The sequence below is a fragment of the Giraffa tippelskirchi genome, chromosome 12, assembly GCF_054371585.1.
Source record: "Giraffa tippelskirchi isolate mGirTip1 chromosome 12, T2T-mGirTip1v1.2.pri, whole genome shotgun sequence".
NCBI lineage: Eukaryota > Metazoa > Chordata > Mammalia > Artiodactyla > Giraffidae > Giraffa > Giraffa tippelskirchi.
Window position 1 is genome coordinate 22,087,575 of NC_137286.1, and position 11,567 is coordinate 22,099,141.

The window sequence follows — 11,567 nt, forward strand, 5'->3', positions numbered from 1 at the left end:
CCCGAGGTAACACCCACTCCCAAATCCTTCTGCCACCCTTTAGAGTACTGTGGTCATGAACCTCAAAGAATGTGCTTACATTCATTTCTTAGGACTGCTGTAACCAATCACCGCAAACTGTGTGGCTTGAAACAACAGAAATTTATTTATTCAGTGACCACGGAGGCCAGAAGCCTGAAGTCAAGGACTGAACTAGATGAGTATGAGCAGAATGGAGCTTCCTCTGAAGGAATTAGGGGAGAATTTTTCCCTGCCTCTTTCAGATTCTAAAGGGATCCTTGGCATGTGGTAGCAAAATTCCGATCTTTGTCTCTGCACATGGCATTCTCCTCTGTGTTTCTGTTTCTCCTCTCTTTCGGTCTTTTATGATGACACTTGTCATTGGGTTCAGGGCCTGCCTGGATGATCCAGGATGATCTTATCTTGAGATCTTGTCTGCAAAGACTTTTATCCCAAGTAAGGTCACTTTCTGAGGTTCTTGGGAGAGGGTTTACCATTCAACTCACCTCACCACTAAAACTTCCTAAGAGCCCATGCAGTAGGCAAGCTCAATTATGCCCATAAGGAAGGGAAAAGAAAAAAACAACACAGACTTTTCAGAATGCATTTTAAAATTATCTAAAGTAATGATCCAGCAATCATACTCCTGGGCACATACACAGACAAAATTACAATTTTAAAAGATACATACACCCCTGTGTTCATAACAACACTATTCACAACAGCCAAGACATAGAAACAACCTAAGTGTCCAACAACAGATGAATGGATAAAGAAGATACTGTACATATGTACAACTAAATAGTACTCAGCCATAAAAAGAATGAAATAATGCCATTTGCAGCAACATGGATGGAACTAGAAATTGTCATACTAAGTAAGTCAGAAAGAGAAAGACAAATACTGTATGATATCACTTATATGTGGAATCTAAAATATGACACAAATGAACATATCTATGAAACAGAAACAGACTCACAGAGAACAAGCTTATGGTTGCCAAGGGTAAAGGAGTGGGGGAGGGATGGACTGGGATTTTGGGATTAATGGATGCAATTACATATAGAATAGATAAACAAAAAGGTCCTACTGTATAGTAGAGGGAACTATATTCAATATCCTGTAATAAACCATAATGGAAAAGAAAAAATTATCTAAAGTAATAAGGAGCTTGACTCTGGACTTTCTGAAAGACCTGCCAGAAAAGATAATTTTCTGATGTCAGGTAAGGAGCTTTTGTAGGGAGTTCCTTTTAGGGTGGGATTTGGTGCCTCCCAAAGTGCCTTCTGATTAAAGATCAGGGACTTGGAAGCCCACCATTAGGATCACTCTTTGAGGGTCTCCTTAGATACAGGCACAAACTAAGCAAAAATACATGACTGAGAAAGATGATACATTAGTTGGCTAATGTATTAGTGGAGATTAATTTAATTGATTTATTTATCTCCCCAAATTGCCTAGCTTATTACCAAACAATAAACTGTACATTTGGGACAATCCAGTCCATGTTATCACTAATAATTTTTTAATAAGATGTAAAATCCACAGTGCTGGAGTGACTTTGAGGAGATACCCCATGTCCAAGGGCAAAAGGGAAGCCCCAGAAAGACAGTAGGAGAGGTGAAATTATGTTTAGAATCAAACACCATATCCAACAGAGATGCTCAGAGGGCTCAAACACACCTTGTGTGCATCAGGACCAAGAGACCCCACAGAGACCGAGACAAAACTGTGTTTGAGTGTCTCCTGAGGAGGTATGGGTCAGTAGTAGATTGCTGCAGGGGCTCTGGGTGCAGCACACTTGGGTAAGGCATAAGCCCTCTTGGAGGGGGTCACCATTAACCCCACCATTGGGTCACCAGAACTTACACAGGACTGGGGAAACAGACTCTTGGAGGGCACAAACAAAATCTTGTGGGCATGAGGACCCAGGAGAAAGGAGCAGTGACCCTACAAGAGACTGACCCAGATTTGCCTGTGAGTGTCCAGGAGTCTTCGCTGGAGGCGTGGATTGGTGGTGGCCTGCTGCAGGGTTGGGGGCACTGGGTGTAGCAGTGTCTGCATGGGACCTTTTGAAGGAGGTAGCCATTATCTTCATTCAGTTCAGTTCAGTTCAGTTGAGTCACTCAGGTAATTATCTTCATTACCTCCACCATAGTTTGGCCTCAGGTCAAATAACAAGGAGGGAACACAGCCTCTTCCTTCAACAGAAAATTGGATTAAAGATTTACTGAGCATAGCCCCGCCCATCAGAACAAGACCCGGTCTCCCTCTCAGTCAGTCTCTCCCATCAGGAAGCTTCCATAAGCCTCTTATCCTTTTCCATCAGAAGGCAGACAGACTGAAAACCACAATCTGTTTCTGGTTAGAAAACTAACCAATCTGATCACATGGACCACAGCCGTGTCTAACTCAATGAAACTATGAGCCATGCCATGTAGGGCCATCCAAGATGGAGGGGTCATGGTGGAGAGTTCTGACAAAACGTGGTCCACTGGAGAAGGGAAAGGCAAACTACTTCAGTATTCTTGCCTTGAGAACCCCATGAACAGTATGAAAAGGCAAAAGGATAGGACACTGAAAGATGAACTCCCCAGGTCAGTAGGTGCCCAATATGCTAGTGAAGAAGAGTGGAGAAATAACTCCAGAAAGAATGAAGAGATGGAGCCAAAGCAAAAACAACACCCAGTTGTGGATGGGACTGGTGATGGAAGTAAAGTCTGATGCTGTAAAGAGCAATACTGCATGCAAACCTGGAATTTAGGTCCAGAAATCAAGGCAAATTAGAAGTGGTCAAACAGGAGATTCAAGAGTGAACGTCAACGTTTTAGGAATCAGCAAACTAAAATGAACTGGAATGGATGAATTTAACTCAGATGACCATCATATCTACTACTGTGGGCAAGAATCCCTTAGCAGAAATGGAGTAGCTATCATAGTCAACAAGAGAGTCCAAAATGCAGCACTTGGATACAGTCTCAAAAACGACAGAATGATCTCTGTTCATTTCCAAGGCAAACCATTCAATATCACAGTAATTATGTCTATGCCCCGACCAGTAGTGCTGAAGAAGCTTAAGTTGAATGGTTCTATGAAGACCTACAAGACCTTCTAGAATAACACCCCCCAAAAATGTCCTTTTCATTATGGGGGACTGGAATGCAAAAGTAGGAAGTCAAGAAACACCTGGAGTAACAGGCAAATTTGGCTTTGGACTACAGAATGAAGCAGGGCAAAGGCCAACAGAGTTTTGCCAAGAGAACGCACTGGTCATAGAAAACACTCTCTTCCAACAACACAAGAGAAGACTCTACACATGGACATCACCAGATGGTCAATACCAAAATCAGATTGATTATATTCTTTGCAGCCAAAGATGCAGAAGCTCTATACAGTCAGCAAAAACAAGACCGAGAGCAGACTGTGGCTCAGATCATGAACTCCTTATTGCACAATTCAGACTTAAATTGAAGAAAGTAGGGAAAACCACCTGACCATTCGGGTATGAACTAAATCACATCCCTTATGATTATACAGTGGAAGTGACAAATAGATTCAAGGGATTAGATCTGATAGAGTGCTTGAAGAACTGTGGACGGAAGTTCGTGACAATGTACATGAGGCAGTGATCAAGACCACCACCAAGAAAAAGAAATGCAAAAAGGTGAAATGGTTATCTGAGGAGGCCTTACAAATAGCTGAGGAAAGAAGAGAAGGAAAAGGCAAAGGAGAAAAGGAAAGATATACCTATTTGAAGGCAGAATTCCAAAGAATAGCAAGGAGAGATAAGAAAGCCTTCCTCAGTGATCAATGCAAAGAAATAGAGGAAAACAATAGAATGGGAAAGACTAAAGATCTCTTCAAGAAAATGAGAGATACCAAGGGAACATTTCATGCAAAGATGAGCACAATATAGGACAGAAATGGTATGGACCTAACAGAAGCAGAAGATATTAAGAAGAGATGGCAAGAATACACAGAAGAACTGTACAAAAAAGATCTTCAAGACCCAGATAATCATGATGGTGTGATCACTCACTTAGAGCCAGACATCCTGGAATGTGAAGTCAAGAGGGCCTTAGGAAGAATCACTGTGAACAAAGCTAGTGGAGGTAATGGAATTCCAGTTGAGCTATTTCAAATCCTAAAAGATGATGCTGTGAAAGTGCTGCACTCAATAAGCCAGCAAATTTGGAAAACACAGCAGTGGCCACAGGACTGGAAAAGGTCAGTTTTCATTCCAATCCCAAAGAAAGGCAATGCCAAAGAATGTTCAAACTACTGCACAATTTCACTCATCTCACACGCTAGCAAAGTAATGTTTAAAATTCTCCAAGCCAGGCTTCAACTGTACGTGAGCCATGAACTTCCAGATGTTCAAGCTGGATTTGGAAAAGGCAGAGGAACCAGAGATCAAATTGTCAACATCCGCTGGATCATCAAAAAAATAAGAGGGTTCCCAAAAAACTTCTACTTCTGCTTTATTGACCATGCCAAAGCTTTTGACTGTGTGGATCACAATAAACGGTGGAAAATTCTTAGAGTTGGGAATACCTGACCACTAGACCTGCCTCCTGAGAAATCTGTATGCAGGTCAAGAAGCAACAGTCAGAACTGGACATGAAACAACAGACTGGTTCTAAATCAGGAAAGGAGTACGTCAAGGCTGTATATTGTCACCCTGCTTATTTAATTTATATGCAGAGTACATAATGAGAAATGCTGGACTGGATGAAGCACAAGCTAGAATCAAGATTGCCAGGAGAAATATCAATAACCTCAGACATGCAGATGATACCACCCTTGTAGCAGAAAATGAAGAAGAACTAAAGAGCCACTTGATGAAAATGAAAGAGGAGAGTGAAAAAGTTGGCTTTAAACTCAACATTCAGAAAACTAAGATCATGGCATCCGGTCCCATCACTTCATGGCAAATAGCTGGGGAAACAGTAACAGACTTTATTTTGGGGGGCTCCAAAATCACTGCAGATGGTGACTTCAGCCAAGAAATTAAAAGACGCTTGCTCCTTTGAAGAAACGTTATGACCAACCTAGACAGCATAATAAAAAGCAGAGATATTACTTTGCCAACAAAGCTCTGTCTAGTCAAGGCTATGGTTTTTCCAGCTGTCATGTATGGATGTGGGAGTTGGAATGTAAAGAAAGCTGAGTGCCAAAGAATTGATGGTTTTGAACTGTGGTGTTAGAGAAGACTCTTGAGAGTTCCTTGGACTGCAAGGAGATCCAACCAGTCCATCCTAAAGGAAATCAGTCCTGAATATTCATTGTAAGGACCGATGTTGAAGCTGAAACTCCAATACTTTGTCCACCTGATGTGAAGAACTGACACATTTGAAAAGATCCTGATCCTGGAAAAAATTGAAGGGGGTAGGAGAAGGGGATGACAGAGGATGAGATGGTTGGATGGCATCATCAACTCAATGGACATGAGTTTGAGTAAACTCCGAGAGTTGGTGATGGACAGGGAGGCCTGGCGTGCTGCAGTCCATGGGGTCACAAAGAGTCAGACATGACTGAGTGACTGAACTGAACTGAAAATCTAGTCAAGACTAACTCCATTTATAAATTTGCCACTCCTGTGAGACCAACCCCCTTCTTCCTAATCTAGAGTGCTGTCTCCTCAACAATAGTTCTGGCCAGATAAAGAACTTTGGTGGCCTGAGAGGGTAAGCCTTGTGCTGTTGATCCTCAATAAGCCAAACAACCTACTGGCCAGACATTGAACCTGCACTCAGAGGCACAGCTGTTATCCTGTGTAGACCCAAATGACAGCATGATGATTTAGCGGGCAACTTTCAAAGTAACCCATGGGGTCAAAGGGGAAAGGATTGGCTTGAACTTGTTCTTCAGTGACTCATAACCTTTACAGCAACTTCACAGCCCAGTTTGGAAGCAACAGAGCTCAGAGTCTACATAATGTATTTTCATGCCCCATCTAATTTTGAAGAAGAGATAAGAGTATGCAAATCATTGCTAAAAACACCAGTTACAGGAGAGTCAACTGCCACAGAGGAAAGGAGAAAGAATGAAACCTTCTTAAGCCATTAAGAATGACATTGCTTGTAAACTAAACATAATTAGGTATCCTGGCTCCTGCTGATTGCATATATCAATGAGGATTTGCACCAGTGGTGGGGAGTGGGAGAATTAATTCATCACTGTGAGCAATGGTATAGAAGGTTAGATTATAGGAGAGCAGAATATGGGACCTTAAACTTGGGTCAAGGGCATAATCTTTTTGATCCCAGTCCAATGGGACTGGCCATGTCAGCCCCCTAAATGAAGGCTGAATGCCATGATGGCTTCAATGAGCTAAGAGCTCCCTGAAAGACAGACATAATTTGAACTGCAAAGGGATATTAACTGTGGTCTGCTCAGTGCCTGGGGAGTATAGGGCAAGGATCATGCTGTACTCCACCATCATGTTAAACTTCCGGAGGCTCCAGCTCTCATCATGTTACTCTTTGATCAAGGAATACCAACCTTTTTCCATTAACTGCTGTCAATGTTATCAACCCACAAAATTCTAAAAGTACAAAGAAAAAATATCACCTGCCAATCTCAGCACACAGAGAAAACCATTGTTCATACATTTTGGCAGATGTTTTTCTGTTTCTTTTGAAAAGCAGAAATGCATCCATTTAAAGGCAACAAACAAATAAATGGAAATTTGAGGTCAATTTTCATTCTTTCATTCATTCACATGTTTTTTGACCCCACAACATGTAAGATCTTAGTTCTTTGACCAGGGATTGAACCTGTGTCCCCTGCAGCATAAGCATGGAGACTTAACCACTGGACCACCAGGGAACCCCTATCCATAATATTTAATGAGCACTTACTGTATGCTAACCATGACAGACTCTAAAATGACAAGGATGAGTTGCCTGTCATTTCCTCAATGTATTTCCCAGCCCAAAGAGAAAGATGGACATGGACAGATGGTGAGGGACTCCTGTGTGAGTCTCAAGAATCAGAGATGCCAAAACTCAAGTCTTCAGAAACATTCTATGAGGTTGTACGTGTGCACCAGAGCACAAGAACATTTCTTCATCTCTGCTCCTGTGGACCTCAGTGTGAATGGCTAAATCATGACAAATGTCACCTGAGGTCAGAGCAGAAACCCTGACAAGCCATGAGGCAAAGCCAGCCAGGGAAGGAGGGGAAGAGACTTTAATTCTAGGTGAAAACAAACAGTCCCAGAAGTCCCTCAGTGTAAAAGTCATACCGAAGAAGATGATAATCAAATTTTACACCTACTGAGCATTTACTATGTGCTGGGCACAGTGCTAAAGGCTTTTTGCATGAAATCTCATTTAAACATCAGAATGTAAGGATGGGGTTGGTATTAGATTTCTTGTTCAGATAAAATTACTGAGGCTAGAGAGGTTAAATGATTGTCCCAAGGTCATCCAGCTAAGATATGGTAACCTTTAACTTGAGCCCCAAATCAGTGCTCTTAGCCTCAGGAAACTCACAAATCAGAAGGCAGGAATCAGCTGAGAAAAGTACCACCATGTGGAGGAAAGGGCACAACCTTCAGAATTATACAAACGACTTCACATTCGGATACTACTTCTTCCTTAGGGTAATCCCTTAGCTGCTTTGTTGGTTATTTTTCCCATTTCTGTGCAGGGTGCCATATCTTATTTATCATGGAACCTCAATATCTAGCACAATGTTAGCTGGCTTGTAGCGCAGGTCCTCCAAAACTGTGTTGAAGGAATGCCAGATTAATATAGGAACTTGGGCATAGGGTTGCAGCAAGGGGTACATGATGTGAAAGAGGGCACTCATCTGGCACCTGTGCAGTGTAAATACCCCCTAACTGTTGGCCTTTATCCTACAATGAAGCCTTGGCATGGGGAAGGGTGAATGGAACCAGTGGGCTGCTTCTTCCCTTAATCTGTAACCTCAGCGAATTTCTCTGCTTAGGACATACTCCTGAGTGTGTGAGCTCCTGAGTGTGTGAGCCACTGAGAGAAATAAGATCAGGAATTCAACCGGAACAAACTCTGTTTGGGAGTCAGGCATGAATTGCCATACTGTGTTGAATTTCCTAGACTATAAAGACTCTTGCCTTGATGCACATGCCTGGTGTCACCAGTGCCCTAAAGCATCTTCAGAGCTTAATGCAATGCCAAGCTCAGTGTTTGCTTGCCCATATTGTTCTCCCGAGGCAGAGATAAAAGTCCTTTTTGATTCTTGCTTCATCCATAGGAAAGGGGAAAAAAAATACATACTAGAGAAATCCTCAGTGGAGAGGGCATTGTCACCAAGCATAATAGAAACATTTTAAAGATAACTTTCTTCCAATTGCTGTGGCCTTTTATCTGGCAACTCAGACAAGGCTGTTAACACTGATAAGCAGATTTTCTTCGAAGTTCAGTAAAATATCAGAGTCAAAAGAATGAACACGCTTATGTTGTCTAAAATAAAATCTGGCTTTTGTAAAGTGTGGTCTGCTCAAGATGCCACTGTTTATCTCCTACAATACTGATTTAGTTTTCTCACCTTTTTCACAAGAATCTCATAGAAAACCCTTGCTTTTCATTCAAGATTGGAAAGAAATCTGGCAGCAGCTCTATTGGACTTTCTCAAGGAAGGCCTTTCCTGGACTGAGCCCCTCTGATATCTAGTCATTGGCTGCTTTACCTTTAAAACAAGGTCATCAGTGAAACCAAGTACCACTTTAGCCAAATTCAAGTCCTCCTCTACATGGTAGTTTCCAAATAAGCTATTCTAAGTTCCTTCCGGGTGACCTGGATCTCTTTTTTCTCCTCAGGAGAGATTCTTCTTTTCTCCTTTCCACTTCTTCATCCCTCCCCAATCACAGAGAGGAAAAGAATGGCCCTTCTCTGCTCCTGGCTCAGAATGCACATCAGCCAAAGTCGGAAGGACAAACCCTCCTCCAGAGGGACTGTCCCTACCTCTGCTGCAAGCCCACTTCTGGTGGCAATTCATTGGCTGCCTCCTACACACGATTTCCCGGACAAATTCCACCTGGAAGAGTGCAGGGACAGAAAAATGTTGCTCCTCTTAAACAACCAACACAGTGCTTATGATTAGCAGTGGAGGGCTGTGTGATTCAGATGGTTTCTCTCTGCCTGGCTGCGGGAAAGGTCAGAGCTGGAAACTGGACTCCTTTTTTGGGGGGTGGGGGCAGGGTTTCTTGATACAAATTTTTTCTTCAACTATCACTTCATGTTTCTTTGTTGTCTCCCAGCCTCTATTAATGAGTCTCTGAGTAGAACGCCGTTTCTAGTGTAACTTGCCTTCACAGAAGTAGATGAACTATGAATAAATGAACATTTTCAAAGTGGGCTGTCATCATTCTAATTCTAACCATGCTGGTCCTCTCACCTGAACAACAGGAAAAATAACGCAGGAAAAATAATTTAGAATCATCTTCCCAAAGAGTGATTTCTACCTAGAAGCTTTTGGCCTCACCAAGACTAAAATAAAGAGGATAACTTGTTCATTCATATAGAAAAGTGTGTTAATATACATTTATTTATAGACTCAAAGCAAATTCATTATGCTGCCTCTTCTACCCTGCCCCTGTCCATACTTATTAATTAAAAAAAAAAGAAAAACTAGCAGAGAGTAAAAATGTAGCCCATTTTAGATAGGCAAACTGAGTCACAGGAGTCAGACTAAGAAAATAGACTAAGTTATAGGACAGATAACTGGAAATGCTATAGTCTATGAAATCTGTAGAGATGGAATTAGCTCAAAGTCTGCAGACTAGAGCCTTACAACCCCATCACAACACAAATGACTTAAACTGAGCAACTTAAAAGTTAGATCTCATTCCTCTATGAGGGATTTCTCTCTGGAAATGACAATATTTCAAAATTTTCACCTTTTTTTTTGAAAAGGAGGCTATCAGTTTCTATTTATGATTTAATAAACTTATCCTAATTTGAATTTTTCTGCTTAGGGGAGAGGAAGGAAAATTTGCTTTTGATAAATCAAGACCAGACAATGTGATTCACTAAAAAACACCCACCAAAGTAAGTAAGCATAACACATAATAAAAAAAAGGACAAACATTGTGAGAAAATTTAATCAGAGAAGCTGAAGCAGAGGTCAGTGTATGCCAAACTGATTTACAACCCAACAAGTACACCTGCACACAATGCATAAATGAGGCCAGGGTAAATGCTTTAAAAGAAATATACATATACATTATACTAACCTCCTCAGGGATGGAGGGAATTCTAAGGAGGTTAAGGCGGGACATGAGTAGAATATCCACCTCTGCTCCTGTTATCTGACCCACAGAACCATCCTGTCCTTTTCAGCTTAACTTCCTCCAGAACTGCACAGCTTAAATCATGGTGCTTGAACTAACAGACACAGAGAACAGACTTGTGGTTGCTGGGGGTTGGGGGTATGCGCAGGGATGGATTGGGAGTTTGGGATTAGCAGATGCCAACTACTGTATATAGAATGGATAAACAACAGGTCCTACCGTATAGCACAGGGAACTATATTCAATATCCTGTGATAAACCATAATGGAAAAGAATATGAAAAAGAATATATATATGTATATATATATATACACACAGATATATGCAGAGGTGCATCACTTTGTTGTACAGCAGAAATTCACACAATATTGTAAATTAACAATACTTAAATGAAGCAATTTTTAAAAAATCAAAGTGCTTGATTTTGTCAATAGGAATCAATATAGCCCAGAACCATGCTAAGGGAGGTGAACCAGGTATGTTCCTAACAAGAAGCTGAGTTTAAGACAGTGTCAGTCACCAATCCAGCAGCATTCTCCCTTTATTTGTGCCTATATATTTGAAAAAAAGAAGTGGGGGGGACATACCCCAGTTTACTTTTTTAAAACTAAATAACGTTGCCTTGTGGCACTCATATTGTATCTATTACACATTTCACTTCAAAACCTCATCTCCCCTAAACCCTCTTCAATGCGCTTGAAGTAGCACAGCCAAAGGAAAGGAATTTTCTATTTAACTAGAGCACTGACATTCTGTTACACAATTCGATCTTGTCTATTTACCTGCTCTCAGAAACACAAGACACTAAACACGAAATGCTGAATGCGTTGAGTCTGTGGTGCCATAGGTGTCTGAATGCATCTGTAGCTTCCCTCTCACTCATCAGTGTAATTGTTGCCATGTTATTCCATTTTTTGATTAGTCTAGTCCCTCAAGCTCAATGCTTTTTTCTGGCCCAACGTTCTTCTGCTGGTTGTCATGGTGACTGAATTGTTAGCGAGGAGAAAGGCTCTGTTGTCTGTCATTGTTCTGTTGTGGTTTAGGTAACGCAGGAGGCAACACAAGTGAAGTGGATGGACCTTTTTTGCTCTGCATCATTTCATAGTATTGAAAAATCTCACATAAAAAAGGAGCAAATAGGCCCAACCAAAGAAATAACCAAGCTCTTTCTAAAGGAAAGTGCACATTATTATAAAGAGGCAAAATGGCACTAATGATGAACTGAGTGATCTATGAAAAATGCTGCTGAATATTACATTTATTACTAGAACAATCGCTGCAACTTAAA

At 41.3% G+C, this 11,567-nt stretch overlaps 1 long non-coding RNA gene across 1 annotated transcript in view; it reads right to left on the bottom strand.

Moving 5' to 3' along the window:
• Window positions 1-11,199, bottom strand: part of LOC145528827 (uncharacterized) — a 103,557-nt gene extending 92,358 nt beyond the window's left edge. The window contains exon 1 of the long non-coding RNA XR_014070726.1: window positions 11,062-11,199. This is a non-coding gene — a long non-coding RNA (uncharacterized LOC145528827). The remainder of the gene's footprint in view (window positions 1-11,061) is intronic.
• Between the last annotated feature and the right edge of the window lie 368 nt (window positions 11,200-11,567).